The sequence below is a fragment of the Mus pahari genome, chromosome X (assembly GCF_900095145.1).
Source record: "Mus pahari chromosome X, PAHARI_EIJ_v1.1, whole genome shotgun sequence".
NCBI lineage: Eukaryota > Metazoa > Chordata > Mammalia > Rodentia > Muridae > Mus > Mus pahari.
This window is the reverse complement of record NC_034613.1, coordinates 36,554,053-36,570,907: the sequence shown is the minus strand read 5'-3', so window position 1 is coordinate 36,570,907 and position 16,855 is coordinate 36,554,053.

The following is a 16,855-nucleotide window of genomic DNA, read 5'->3' as shown; positions in this document are numbered from 1 at the left end:
AAAAAAAAAAAAAAAAAAAAAAAGTTTACTAAAAGCCTAACAAATAATTTATGTTCAGTAGTGTCAAGATAGGAAATTTTTAAAAGTTCTGTGCTGTGCTTCAATAAACAGTTATTTGTCAAATGTAATCAAATGCAACTGTAAATAAAATAATAGCTACAAAGCAAAACACCCAGAGAGAGACTATACAAGAGACCAAACCAACCAACCAACAAACAAAAAGCTTCTTAACATTCTATCAGTAAAAGATATACAATGATAAATATTTATCAAATAGATAACAATAGGTTTATATATACAAAGTATCTTACCAGCTTCAAGTATTGCCTGACTGTCATCCAACTCTAAACTATATATCTGTTCTCTCAACTTTTTTTGTTTTGTGTGTTTGTTTTTGTTGTTGTTGTTTTGTTTTGTTTTTTGAGACAGGGTTTCTCTGTATAGTCCTGGCTGTCCTGGAACTCACTTTGTAGACCATGCTGGCCTTGAACTCAGAAATCTGCCTGCCTCTGCCTCCCAGGTGCTAGGATTAAAGGTGTGTGCCACCATGCCCGGCTCGTCTCTCAACTTTATATAGAGATATATGAAGATGATCTAAATGAAACCATGAAATAATGGACAAGTCTGAGCTCCAATTGGATATCTCTTGTTGTGAAATGAAGCTTTTAGTAACAGTATTGGGTTACATAAAATTCATGTGTCAAAAAGTGTTCTAGGAGAACTACCAAACAGTGCAGGCTATTGTCAAATCTACAGGTTGTTCTCCCCAAACTGATAACAAAGCCCTATTTTTGAAGCCAACACATATAAGGCAAGTAGATCTGGTGCCCAAATGGACCCTTCTTTGTTTTAAGCTAGCATGTTGGTACATGAATGTAATATGTTCACTACCAAAGGAAAAATGAAAATAATCTATCCACAAACTCTTATCAAAAATGTCATTCTACCTACAAGATACAGCAATAGTGGCAATAAGTGTGTGGAATTAATAAATCAATATCTGATTTGACTTAAGACCTACTCCCTAAACTGTATATCAAAATCTGCAAATCTCCTTAGCTGAGACAGTATAGTTCAAAAATCTAGGGTAAAACCATATAGTTCTTTTATTTAAATTTAAAAAACAAACAAAAAAAACAATAGGAAAAATTACTCCTAATGGTGTTTTTTTATACTTGTAGATTGATGTGCCTTGTTTATCCATCATCAAAGCACCTTCCTTCTCAGCAGAGAAGAACAAATAAAAAAGACTTTAAGTCAGAAAATATGCAGAGAATGAGAAACTTTGGGACACTTAGCCCTAAATGGGACCTTTGCAACAAAACAATTTCCAGAGGGCTCTGAAAATCCTGTGGAAAAAGATGCAATAGGAGACTCTAAGAAAAGAAGGACTTCAGATGTGGGAGCTATCTTATATTGTCACTAAGGAAATCAGTGTAACAGATACTAAAAAATATGGAAATTGATATACCTGAAGATCCAGCCATATCATCCTTGGGCTTATACACAAAGACAATTTCTCAACTATGTTGATTATTGTCATTTGCATATATATTATGGCTCCCAGCTTAGTGTTTTATTATACTGTGGAATTCAATCATACCTTACTCCATATCACTTCAACAAACCTCCTTTCCAATTTGATCATTTTATTTTCTTAATAAACCACTAAATATAGTTACTGTTGAGCCCACATTGGTGAGTGTAAGGCCATATCCCAAAGCACAAGAATGTTGTCCATGGTCATGACATCAAAGAAGAATGATTCTACTTCTCTGACAACTACTCAATTCTAGTAGCTTTTAAGTAATGAATGGAGTCAGGAAATCATCATCAACACCTATGGTAGAATTTTTGATGCCTGGCTATTTTGCAAGTCTTATGTTGTTAGCTCTCTTCTGTGTCTTCCCTACCTTCATACCTTCCCATAAAACTCTTCTACAATTTCTGGAGCTCTTTTCTCACTGTTATTTCGTGCAAATATGTATATGCATATGCATATATTCCTAAATATAAACAATTCAGTACATATATTGTTACATATGTTTTCAAGTTTGACCATTTGTCATTGGGCAAGCAATTGATTTTTTTCTCCCTTGGTGAATCACTATATCTCCCTCTCACAGTTTTCCTCTGTTGCTAATGGTCATTTGTGAAGATTCCAGAATTGTGGGCTTTTTCTCTTCTAGTTTTAGAAATCCATTGGTGTCACCCTTGTTCAGGTCATATTTGGATAATCATATTGGTGAGAATTTTATGGGCAAGGATTCTGTACTGGCTAGTTTTGTGTCAGCTTGACTCAGGCTGGAGTTATCACAGAGAAAGGAGCTTCAGTTGGGGAAATGCCTCCACAAGATCCAGCTGTAAGGCATTTTCTCAATTAGTGATCAAGCAGGGAGGTCCCCTTGTGGGTGGTGCCATCTCTGGGCTGGTAGTCTNGGCTTTATAAGAGAGCAGGCTGAGCAAGCCAGGGGAAGCAAGCCAGTAAAGAACATCCCTCCATGGCCTATGCATCAGCTCCTGCTTGCTGATTTGCTTGAGTTCCAGTCCTGCCTCCTTTGATGATCAATAGCAATGTGGAAAGTGTAAGCTGAATAAACTCTTTCCTCCTCAACTTGCTTCTTGGTCATGATTTTTGTGCAGGAATAGAAACCCTGACTAAGACAAAATTGGTACCAGCATAGCTGGGTATTCCTGTGACAACCTGAACATATTTTAGGAAGGACTGTGGAAGGGCTTTGGAAGTTTGGGATATTCAGTCTTAAGAGCTCTGTCAGATGTTGTGTAGGAGCTTGGAAGATAATGTTGAGAACAGTGCAGAAGGTGGAGGCCTGGCTTGTGAAATTTCAGAGGGAAAATTAAAGACTCTTTTCAGGGCCATTGCTATTTTGGATTGTGAAGATTCTGTGGTTCTGGTTAACTGGGGCTGAAGAATCAGCTGTGATTAACAAGATACCAGAACAACTAAAGCAAAAACTTTGCATTACTTTGCATTACTTTGCATTACTTTGCATTATTGATGTTGGTTACCTGGAGCTAAGAAATTGGCAGTGATCAAGAAGAGACCAACATCATTGAGGTGACATCTTCTGGAAAGTGTTTTCTGAGAGCACAGAGGCTGTATTCCAGAGATAGCTAAGGTTGTACCTTGTCCTGTGTCTGGACTTAGTAATATGTAAGTGTTACCCAGGTGGTACTGGTTTTGAAGGCATGAAGGGGTCATGCAGAGCAACTGAGGCTTAGTACTGTGAGAGGTCATGGAAAGCCATTGGTGAAGGTGCAGCCTCAGTTGCAATTGATGGCTCAGGACTGAAGGGGTCATGCAAAGGAGTTGAGGCTTGGCACCATGAAGAAAACCTATGAGAGGTGATTGATGAAGTCAAGTTACAGTGGAAGACAGCAGCATTTTGAAGGTGCCAGTACCACAAGATGACTACCAAGAACAGCAGCAGCAGTGGAGTACAGGCGGGTAGAGCCTAGAAGACAAGCTGTGTGCTACAAAAGACAGGGATGGAAAAGTGACCCAAGCCCTTGGCGGAGCCCAGAAGATCGTGAGCTGGATCCCAGACAGGACAGTTGGAGATTAATCTTTGATTTTGATTGTGACTGTGTCCTGATATTTTTCCCTCTTCAAGGAAATATTTTAATGGATCCCACAGTTAAGAAACTTCTAATTGTAAAAAGACTTTGGATTTTAAAAGATATTGGATATTTTTAAAGGATTGAACTTTTAATATATAAAGACTGTGGGACTTTAAAAGTTATTAGATCTTGGGAATGAATAAGAACTAAAGGGTTGAAGCTTACTAGTGATGTGTTTGTGTGCCAAGTTGACAAGGGGCCAATTGTTCTGGCTGGTTTTGTGTATCAACTAGACACAGGCTGGAGTTATGAGAAAGGAGCTTCAGTTAGGGAAATGCCTCCATGAGATCCAGCTGTAAGGTATTTTCTCAATTAGTGATCAAGGAGGGAGGTCCCTTGTGGGTGGGACCATCTCTGGTCTGGTAGCTTCTATAAGATAGCAGGCTGAGCAAGCCAGGGGAAGCAAACCAGTAAGGAACATCCCACCATGGCTTCTGCATCAGCTCCTGCTTTCTGACCTGCTTGAGTTCCAGTCCTGCATCCTTTGGTGATCAACAGCAATGTGGAAAGTGTAAGTTGAATAAACCCTTTCCTCCCCAATTTGCTTCTTGGTCATGATGTTTATGCAGGAATAGAAACCCTAACTAAGACAGATTCTGAAATTATGAGGAGACAATCTCATAGCAAACCCCATGATCCTCTGTGTCTTACAATGTTTCTAGCCCTCTTCCACAATACTCTCATACCTATAGGTATGGGGGTGTTTTACAAATATATTCATTAGATCTTGGCTCTACAACTCTGCATTTTGATTTAGTGTAGTTTCCTGTTGTGTTCTATCTGTTCCAAATAGGCTTTTTGTTAATTAGTGTTGAAGAATTTGCTTATCTGTGGAAATACATACAAATGTTTATAAATTGCTTTTAGGAAACTGTCAGCCAATAAATAAGTGACTGTAGAATCCCCTCCAATAACCATGAATTCACTAGGGTGTATTAGTCAGGGTTCACAGAACTTATGCGTACTCTCTATATAGTAAAAAAAATGTGTTGATGACTTACAGTCTGCAGTCCAGTTCCCAACAATGGTCAGCAACAGCTGTGAATGGAAGTCCAAGGATCTAGCAGTTGCTCAGTCCAAAATGGCAAGCAGTTGAAGCAGAGAAAAAGAGAGCCTTCCTTCTTCCAATGTCCTTATATAGATCTCTTGTAGAAGGTGCAGTCCAGATTAAAGGTGTATGCCACCACACCTTTAATCCCAGATAACCTTGAACTCAGAGATCTCCCTGTCTTAATCTTCTGGAATTCATAGCTACTATCCCTCAAGATCTCCATACCAAGGTCCAGGTCAGAAACTTNTATCTCCCAGCCTCCAGTTTAGGGTCACTGGTGAGCCTTCCAATTCTGGATTGTAGTTCATTCCAGATATAGTCAAGTTGACAACAAGGAATAGCCACTAAAACTGGGTAGTATGCTAAGTTTTGGGTAATTGGGATTATATCTCTCTTGTTTAACAGGTCTTAAGGCCAAGTAGAGAACTGTTATTGACAAGATAGTCATGCAACTAAAATAATAGGGTTATCATGCCATGCTGGTCATTAGTATGATACATAAGTGCCTTAGCTGAGTATGCCTCTTAGGTGACTAATTCCTTTAGAAGTTTCCATAGCTTCTTCTGGTACCATGAAAACTAGTTCTCAGGGAAGAGACATTCAGGTCAATTCCTGTTTGATGGTTTTGGGTCTTGTTTCTGAAGTGTATGGTATTATCAACAATAGGGACTTATCTTCTACATCTGGGGTTTGACCAAGGATAATACCATTAAGATACATATTTTCAGAATTTCTTGAATAGCCCTGATCAGTAACTGAAAAGCCTGATATTGGGGGTTTTGCTAGGTAGTATTTGGTTCTTACCAGGAGTACCATCAAACAAATTAGAAAATTACACACACATATGCGTGTGTGTGTGTGTGTGTGTGTGTGTGTGTGTGTGTTTATGTGTATGTGGTATTTTTACTATTTGCTATTTAATCTATTTCCTTCCTTCTGTATTTGTGATTTCCTTTCCTAAGGAGTGTCTACATTTCCTACCTTCCTTTTGAGATTTTTTTAGGTCTTAATAGTATTCTTGTAGGGATTACAATTATATCCAATAATATATCCTCTGATTATTTGTTACCTTCCTCTGACTTCTTTTGTAATTTACCTCCTTCCAAGGGCCTTACTTTTCTCATTTGACCTATCAAATCACTTATGCTTTGAGAGAATAGATTTTAAATAAATAAAGTGGCACTAACACTAAGTTTTCTAGTTGTGGTTTAAACAAAAGTCTAAAATGTATAAAACAAAAACTATATTATAATGCTCTATGCATTTAAAATTTTTTTATTCTCCTTAAGTGTTCATTTCGTTTCAAACATCACCTTTAGTGCACTGACTATGTTTTACCTTAAAATCACTAGTCCTAGATAAACGAATGGTTAAATGACAGTTCTGCAAGCAGGTGAACCTGGGTTTGAATTCATAGCTAACCCATAACAGCCTTGTGGTTGCATGCCTGTGTGGGAACATGATTTGGTAACTCCAGCACTGGGAGGGAGAAATGGATACAAACAGATGTTGGGACCCAGTCTAGTTGAAAAATGCAAGCTATAATTCAATGTTAGTGCTTGCCTTCAAACATTATAAAATGGAAAGTGATGACTTTTAGCCTTCACACATGCATGAATAACTGAGCATGATTATATGGACATACATACATACATACATACATATATACATACATACAAACCTCATCACAAAGGGCATAGTCCAATAACTTTTAGGTTTTGACTCGTGATTCTTTGATAAAGATGCAATTTTTAGTTTCTACTTTCTCTTCCACTATGTTCTATGAGCCTTGGTTGTGTTGATGGAAGTGGTTACAGGGGCTTAAAATAAGATGTCAAATCTAGAACTGAATATTCAGCTTATAATATCAGTGCTGTGAGGAGTTATATATCTTTTTGTTGACTTCTACCCACTTCTAAATGAAGTTACTTAGACCAAGCTTGATAATGTTCCATATCTTTCAGTTTAAAGGTATGCATTTAGGATGCAGTTTGACAGCATGACGATTTAAAGAAATAACAATGTCAGATTATGTCTCTTATGGCCTGTGACATCCCAGAACATTTTTTTTCTGCAACATGAAATATCTTTGCATATAGTAACTATATTTTTATATATTTATCATCTAAGGAATCTATGTTGCTTTTATTCCATGACTATTTTAAATAAAGGACCAGTGAACATGAAAACATGAATTAACAACTATCTCTATAATATATATACCATATTATAGAGATACATTTAACGTGAAAGATATATAGGAGCTTAAAATAAGATGTCAAATCTAGATATCCGCACAACTTCAACAGCATTTATTGTCATTTGTTTCTTCAGAGTTTAGAAGTAGGGCTCTGAAAACTTTACAATGCAGAAAACTTATCACAAAAAACAGATGTTCAAATGCCTCGGGCATTAACTTTCTATCATGTGACATAATGTGAATTGCTAAGATGATTTACTGAAAATTGAAATTGGTGTTGATTAATCACATCAGATTATGTATGAGAGATTTTGTCAACATTTTGTACTTCATCTATAAAACTTACAAATATTAATGTGAGTTATCTACATCTTCATTTATTCATATTAATTTAAAACTGTAATCATCTTTTTATCCCAAACACACCTTTAAACTACAAACTCATGTTAATACTTGTGCACGATGGTTTTTCCAGCACCCCCTCTGCATGTAATGAATAAACAAATTAGAAACCTCACATTTAGAGTAGTCAAAATTATGCAGCCGGCATGTGTCAGAGAAAAAACAGGAAACTAGTTCTCCTGTTTTCCAGTTGAAAGCTCTTTTCATTATCCTCTCATTTCCTCTCTTTCACCCATCACAAGCTCCTTAGTGGTGCACTTTCATCCCCTGGGCCCCTTTCTAATCTCTGGAAATGACTAGTGACGGGTTAATTAAACTAATTCCTACTGATGGATATCTTATTATTCATCAATTTACAGTGTTAGTCGTTAGGCCCTTGAGATATAAACTAAAATAGAACCTCCGACTTGACTTCCCCAGAGATATTAAAAATCTAGTGGGAGAAACATAATTACAGTAATGTGATAAACGCTAAACCTAAAAGTGTTGAGTTTCAGATAGAGAACAAAGGAGAAAGATATCTGCATCTGTATTAGAAGATAGGATTAACACAAAGAACGTTCAATGTTTATGCTCATTTTAGATTGTCTATAAAAATTAAGTTTCCAGGGTATTGCATTTATAGTTCAGACACAATATTTCCAAACCCACTAGTCTCTGGGTAAAGACAGCAAAAAAGTATTGTGATCTACAGCACCACATTCTGATTTCTCAAAAAGAATTATTTCATCTTTCCTTCTCTTCATCTTTGAAATGGATAATTGTTCTTTTTCTAAATTCCATCCCTACTCAGACTGATCTGGTTGCCCCTGTTCATGCTGTCCATGCTCTGTGCCTTTCTAAAAAACACACATCAGTAGACTATGGTTCTTACATATAAATTTCTCTTCTCATTCATAGTTTGTCTTAGTGGTAAAAAGGACCAAGTGGCCTTGATGTTCCTGGCTAGTGCTAAAGTTTTACTGATGGAAAATGAACTAAAGGCCTTCTTCCTCTCAGTATAAAACCTATTGTCTTTGTATACTTACTCACCCATATATTAAACACATGTTTTAAACATTTTTTTCTGTGCCCAGACTTCTGCTAAGATCTGTTCCTACATGTAAAAAAAAAAAAAAAAAAAAAGAAAGAAAGAAAGAAAAAGAAACATCCCTTCTGTTACAGCACTCAAAGCATAGAGCTCCTTGGGACTAAACCAACAATCAAAGAAAATACATGGTGGGACTCCTGCCATGAGCTGCATATGTAGCAAAAATGGCCTTGTGGCCATCAATGGGAGGAGGGGCCCTTGGTCCTTCTTTTGGAATTTATGTTTCTATTTCCATACATGAGTTGTATTTATACATCATTTCTAGACACTCTTCTGTTACCTGCATCTCTGTGTATTTGTGTTCATGTTTTCTGTCATTTCCTCTTAAACTAAGAGCCTCTTTAATTACTATTATATATGTATACTTAAGAATCTCTATCTCTATCACTACCTATAACTTATACCTATATCTATCTATCTATCTATCTATCTATCTATCTATCTATCTATCTATCTATCTATCTATCTACATATTTATGGCTGGCCAGCTTTTTGCAGCTAGTTGATTTACTATAGGTTTTGTCTCTGGAGAGTGTGGTGGATAGCCCTGGGGCTAGTTATATTTGATATTAATTCCATTCTCCTATGAGTGGTTGTGAACAAGGAATGGGTTAGCACTCAGGTGATTTCTTGTAAACCTGCTTCCCACCTTAATTTGTAAAATAGAGGAGAGCTGATGATTGTGCAGATAAAAGGGAAGGTGGAGCAGAAGGTGGGGAGAGAAGGAGAAAATGGAAGAGAGAAAGGATGCAGAGGAGGAGGAAGAAGGACAAAAGTGGAGCAGAACCACAGGGCCTGGAGAAACTGCAAGTTTTAAGGGGTTTCATAAGCTGTGGAAGATGGTAGTGTAGTGGTAGATCTGCCCAATCTAGGCTCACAGCATGTAATCATATTAACTGTGCTGTGTTTTCATTTCCAGGGCATATTTGGGAGGAGATTTACCACAACAGGAGAATATAGATTTTCTTCTTTCATCAGTCATTATTTGCCTATTACTCTTAAACTAGAGCCAGATCATTTTGATATTTACTGAATCTATTTTGTTTTCTCAACTGCTGTTTTCACTGAGAAGTGTATAAATTTTAGAGATTTCCTGGGTTTAGCTTTTTGCCATATACAGAAAAGACTATCTCACAGTAGACTTCTTGGTTCTCTGACTCATATAATTTATTCTGTTCTCTTATTCTAAGATGGTTACCAGGGCTGAGCTCTATACATTAACGTGTAGATTTATTATCTGGTCCTGGGCATTCTCTAGTTAGTTCTCTGCATTTTGCCTATTTGTACATTTCAGTAATGGTTTCTAGCATAAAAAGCTTTTCTGAAGAGGACTAAGACCTCCAATTTTCTGTGAGCATAAGGATAAGAATTAACAATGCTGTTATAAATTACTGTAGCTTAAGAAGGGGCGGGGGTATAGGGAACTTATATAGGGTATAGGGATAGCATTTGAAATGTAAATAAAGAAAATAATAATAAAAAAAGAAAAAAAATTAAAAAAAGAGAGAGAAAAAAAAAAAAGAAAGTGGTAGTAGTAGGGTCTCCTCTAGGGTTCATGACCTTTCTGGGTATAGGTGGCTGAATACTTTCATAGTAAGAGACACAAATTACCTCTTAGCAAGTTCAGTTAGACTGTTTGTTGCATGGAGATATAAGAAGCACTGTTGCTTCTCACATGATACCTTCTTCTTTTGGACATTTGTGTTTTGTAGACTTTATATCTTAGTAGGACTATTGATATCTTCCTACCTTGTCAACTGTCATAGCGCTTTCAGATAAAATGAGAACTATTCTTCAAGGAGGAATCTTCAGTGATTACTTCATATTGCTTTCTCCAAATTCTTTGCCTACCATGCATGTTTGTCTTTCACATTAGGGACTTAAATTAAAGTTCTAATGGGAATCAAAGAGAAATTTAAAAACCCACATTATTTGGGAGTCCTTTCAAGCACACTGAACCACAACTCAAGGAGACAATCCCCATACCTAGCATTTGAGGTTTTGTTAGATACTTTGTGGATGATGCAGGGGATAGTGTTTCTCCTGTGACATTACTTTATTCAAATTATTATACACACATGCACCATATATATATATATATATATATATATATATATATATATATATATATACTGAATTTTTAAACTAATCATAAAATAATGCTTTTCCAAGTGCCTACCAAACAGACTTCATGTTATTTTTCTCTTCTCTATTCCTTTTCCTCAATTTTGCCCTCACACTTTTCCTTCCAGATAAAAATTTCTCTTTACTATTTCCCCTGCATAATGCCTATGTCATAATATTCCCTTCTCCACAGTTCTATATATATCTTCCTCAATCCTGGCCCCTTTTATTCAGCTATTCTATATATATCTTCCTCAATCATGGTCCTTTTTATTCAGCTAGATTTTATGAAAATTTCTGATCATATAATCTTATCTAAGGGCCTGGAGCTAGATTCCACAAATAAGAAAAACATCCATGGCTTTTCTTTCCTGGTTATCACACTCTCTAATACTTTCTAGTTTTAAACATTTATCTGCAAGTCTCATTTTATTTTTCTCATATCTGAATAAAATTACACTGTGTGCACGTACTATATTTTCATTATTCATTTGTCATTAGAAGGACATTTAGGTTGTGTATAATTCTTAGATCCTGCAAATAGACTGGTGATGAACATGGCTAAGAGCTAGCAGGTGATCTCCCTGAAATGAGTCTGCCTTAGAATATAATAGACAACAAATTGGCTCCAATAGGCAAGGCCCATCATAAGTCCATTTTTGGAAAGATTCATACTATTAATATGCTTTCCATCTTATTACTTACCATATATAGCAATCACTATGTATTAGCCTACTGTGATGAGGAGATTTCTGCAGAGATGTACTGTCTTGTAGTAATGCTATATAGACAAATAGATGACTTCTTAATTCTTAATGATGATCCTATAAGAATTCCTAAATTTTCAGTAATTATTAAACTTTTTTGTTAGCACTGCTATAAAATCTTTTCTGATAGTGAAAACTGCGAGGACTCTGGTAGCCTTTAGTGTCAAGGAAATTGCTTCTGATAGTAAGCAGTCACTTTACTATTCAGAACACATTTGAAGAGGTTGTAAAAACATTAACCAAAAGTCAAAATAGTGGACTAATGATTATAGGTTCTAGAACAGAAGATCAAATATTGACTGTGTTTTTCTATAAAAAACTTCAGTTATAACTTAGTTACAGATTTTTTTTTCTCCATGAAACTGTGGATCTGTGACAGGTGATGAATGTTTAGCCAGATAATTACTCCTAATGGATATGCATGTAACTATTCTCTGTTGTAAACTTCTTATTTGATTTATGTTTTGAATTTACATGTAAATTTTCCTTGAACTTTTTTTACCATGTGATCATGTATTGCTGAAGACAATGAGAGAGATGATCTTTCCCCTGTTACATGCTTTCTTGTGGAGCTATCATAGGAAACTACAACTTAGAAATAAGTTCACTGCTCAAAGTGTCCCTTTACTTCCCTGTGATTTCTACTAGCTTACTAAAAGTTAGAGCCAGACAATTCCTGAAGAGAGAGATCAAAGGCTGCATTACTCAATTCCTGCTGTTTTAGGATGTGGTGCTAAATGCCAGCGACTGCAATTTCCAGCCTCAAAAGAACACAGAAGGCAGGTCAGTTACAGTAGCAAAGTAACTTAGATGAGTAAACTTTTTATTATAATATGGCAACCCTAAATATCTCATAAGACAAAGTCTCACCCCTGCTGAAACACTTTCCCCTCCACCACCTCATGAGGAAACAGGAAAAAGAAATAAGACTTGGACTGGCTGGCTCCCTGTGAAGCAGGACTTTGGACTTTATTATTATTATTATTATTATTATTATTATTATTATTATTATTATTATTATTATTACAGCCCAGTCGTTATCACTCTCCCATACCCAGTAAACCCTCCTACAAGTTCTCATAACATTCATTCTCCCCCATCTCCAAGAGGATGTCCCTACCCCACCAGAACTGCCCACTGCCAGGGGCCTTAATTCTTTGGTGGGTTAGGTGGATCTTCTCTCCCTGAGGGCAGACCAGGCAGTTCTCTATTGTATTTGAGTCTGAAGCCTCATATCAGCTAGTGTATGGTGCCTGGTTGGTGGCTCAGTGTCTGAGCGATCTCAAGGGTCCAGTTTAGTTGAGACTGCTGGTCTTTCTATGGGGTAACCCTCCTCCTAATCTTCTTCTAGCCTTTTCCTAATTCAACCACAGGAGTCCCTGACTTCACTCCAATGGTTGGGTGTAAGTATCTGCTTCTGTCTCAGTCAGCTGCTTGTTGGGCCTCTCAGAGCCTCAGTAATAGTGCCAGGCCTTGGAGCCTACCCTTGAGCTGGATCCCAATTTGGGACTCTAACTGGACCTCCTTTCCTTAAGTCTCTTCTTCATTTTTGTCCCTGCAGACCTTTAGGCAGGAACAATTCTGGATCAAAGCTTTTGAGAGTGGGACGGCAACCCTATCACTCCACTTGATGCCTTATCTTTCCACTGGAGGTGGACTCTACAAGGTTCTTTTTCCCACTGTAGGGCATTTCATCTAAGGACCGTCACTTTGAGTCTGGAGAATCTGTCACCTTCCACATACTATAAACTGGGCCAGATGAGTCAGTCTCTAGATGTTCAATTCTTCAGTGTTTTCTCCACACTTTGTTTCTGTAACTCCTTCCATGGGTGTTTTGTCCCCTACTTCTAACATGGAGCGGAATACCCACACTATGGTCTTCCTTCTTGTTGAACTTCAGGTGGTTTATGAATTGTAGCTTGGGTATATTGAGCTTCTGGGCTTCTGGGCTAATATCCACTTGATTGCATATCATGTGTGTTCTTTTAGTGCATATCATGTGTGTCCTTTTATGATTGGGTTACCTCACTTAGGATGACATCCTCCAGATACATCCATTTGCCTAAGAATTTCATAAATTCATTGTTTTTAATAGCTGAGTAGCACTCCATGGTGTAAATGTACCATACTTTCTGTATCTATTCCTTTGTAGAGGGACATCTGGGCTCTTTCCAGCTTCTGGCTATTATAAATAAGGCTGCTATGAACATAGTGGGGATCCATCCCATATAAAATCACCAAACACAGAAACTTTCGGGGATGCCAACAAGTGCTTGCTGACAGGAGCCTGATATAGCTGTTTCCTGAGAGGCTCTGCCAGTGCCTGGCAAATAGACAAGTGGATGCTCACAGCCATCCATTGGACTGAGCATAGGTTCCCCAAAGAAGGAGCTAGAGAAAGGACCTAAGGAGCTGAAGGGTTTGCATCCCCATAGGAGGAAGAGCAATATGAATTAACCAGTTCTCCAGCACTCCCAGGGATGAAACCACCAACCAAAGAGCACATATGGGGAACTCATGGCTCCAGCTGCATATGCAGCAGAGGATGACTTAGTCAGACACAAATGGGGGGGGGAGAGGCCCCTTGTCCTATGAAGGCTCTATTCACCAGTGTGGGGAAATGCTAGGGCCAGGAAGCAGGAGTGGGTGGGTCGGTGAGCAGGGGGATGGGAGAGGGGGAGGGTGTTTTAGGAGGGGAAACCAGGAAAAGGGATAATATTTGAAATATAAATCAAGAAATATCCAATAAAAAACTGGGCCAAATTCTATAATTGTCCAAGTTGGGTGAGAAATTAACACTATACTTTGCTAATAGTGTTAAAATGACTCTCTATGATTTATCATTGTAGCCTTAGATTCATTTCTCAGGATTTATCAGAGAAGCTTTTGTTTGAAGTGTATGATGGATACTATAAAGAACCATAATTGAACAAGGTACAGAGAATAACATTCTTGAGTGCTCAGCCCTAAATGGTACATTTATATCCACCCTATGCTTCTAAACTCATGCAGCATTGTGGAAAGATTGAAAGAGTCAGATGTAACAAACATGTACAATGAAGCAGTAGTTTCTGGACAAGACCAAGTTGTAGTCCATGAAAACTCACAACAGTATGAGTATTTGTACAAGACTTGGATAAGATCAAATCTGCCAAAATTCTTCAACAAAGTTCTTGCCTTAAATTGAGGCATTATTGTTATTTCCTGACAGGGAAATTAGTCAGCTTTCTTTAGGAATATAATCCTGTAGATTATTACATGTTCTCAACTGTATGGTCTTATTTATACTAGAGCACATAGAGCCAACTTAGTAAAAGACAAAACACATGAAGTTTGGAGGGTAACTGTTGGAGGGTAAGATATTAATTGGAGGGAAGATGCTGAGAAGTATATTATATCAACAAATATTACATACATGTGTGAAACTCTCAAAAATAAAATATTAAGTTAAAAAGAAATATAAAATATATATTCATAGCATATTAATATTATATTATCAGATAATGGAACTTTATCCTTAATATATTAGCAGAATTACATTAAATTTTGATATATGCTCAATATATCATAATCATGATAGAATAAAATTAATGCGGAAACATTTATTATGAACACCAAAGCAATGAAATCTATAGACTAACATACTCAATATACTTAATAAATACCTACAACTCTGTGTTTTATAGACCTCATTATTTTCTGTTTTAGAATTGATGAAAAAGACCAGAAGAATTAAATGATGCATGAACATTTAGATGCTTCATTATCAATTATTCTTATAATTAACTGTTCTTATAAATTCACTTGTTTATTCACTTTCTCTCTTTCTCTTTCCCTCTGTCTCTGTCTCTGTCTCTCTCTCTCTCTCCCTCTCTCTCTCTCTCTGTGTGTGTGTGTGTGTGTGTGTTCCTGTTTGTGTGTGCTACAGCACAAATATCAAAAGTAAAGGAAACTAGCAGGAGTCAGTTTTCTACTTCTATCACGTGGGTCCTGGGAATCAAACTCAGGTTTATTCAGATTTAGCAGCAATCCCCTTTACCTGTTGAGCTGTTTCATAGGCCCTTGAAAATATGATTTTACATAATAATTGTATTACTGACATTCAAACTTATGCTACTTGGATTTAAATACAGTAAGTGTTGTTTAAATGTCTTTTTCAATTAATTAAAAGTGTGTTTCAGACCTTTAGATTCTCTAATTATATTCTCACTGTTCTTGCTGCTACTGCATTTTTTATTTTCTTCTCTTCCTCCTCCTTCTCCTTTTTTTCCCTTCCCTTCCTTTACCTCTTGCTACTTCTCCATCTCCTTTCTCTTTTCTGTATTCTATTCATACTTATTATTCTTCATACTATTTGAGCAACATGTTTTATAATAGATTCACCTTGAAAACATTACCCTAGGGCATATCCATTTAAAAATACATTTCAAATGATCCAGAACTATGTTGCAAGAAATATTAAAAAAATTAACCTGCCACCTCTCAGTGGGGCATGTCTGCTGCTTGCTCTTGCTGCTCCTCTCTGCTTCCTATGCCAAATGATCTCACTAACTCGCTCAGTCTCTTGGCCTGCCAACTCTCTGGCCCCTCAAGGCCACAGAGCTCCCTTGGGGCCATTTCTACGTCGAGGGATGTTCCTCTCACTTCCAAGCAGTGCCCCATACACTCCACAATCAGCCATCTCAATACCTAGTTACCTGACTCTTAAAGATTAATTATCCAATCAGATTTATATTACAATAAGATCACAATTTACAAGACGCCAATACAATAATTTCAGAGCCAATTGATAAAGTTTTAACCCAATTATTCTAACTGTGTGAAAATCTTAGTTACTTGTGGCTGTTTAAAACCACATGGGATAAGGAACATCTACCTGTTCATCTGCCTCCATGTAGGCTTCTCCCCTTCTCCCCTCCTGCTACCTCTCTATCTCTCTCCCCAGCTCCTCCATCTGCCTCCCTTTTCCTGTCCAATCACAGGCCTCCCCCTGCCCTAATGTGATTGAACAGGAGAATCCTGCAACAGAACTCTATGGACATAGAAATGGAACAAAATGTAATAGGTCAAATACTCTGTTTTAATATGAAAAGAAACCACTAACATATCTTAATATTTGTATAGAACCATGCAATCCTGATGCAGTTATTTCTTGGCCAATATAACACTCCTCTCCTTATAAAATTTTAGTGTGTCATTTGTTAACGTCTCTTGCTTATAAAGTATCTTCTTCCTGATGCTAATTATATTTTTGGATTAACTTTGCAGTTTAGTTTAATTGCTTCTGCTTTAATTTGAAGTGGTGCAGTTTGGAATCTGCTAACAATTTAAGACTCTTTTTGAAAGCTCAAAAGAATGCATAAAGAAGTGCCTGTCTAAAAGTATGGTTTTTGATGACTTGATACTTTATTTAAACTTGGCTTCATATACATAGGTAAAATAGGCAATTTAGACTTTGAAAATGTGAACATATAATTAGTTAAGAAAGTAAAAGTTTTCCCATCATCTTCATCATCTCCTCTCTCTCTCTCCTCTCTCTCTCTCTCTCTCTCTCTCTCTCTCTCTCTCTCTCTCTCTCT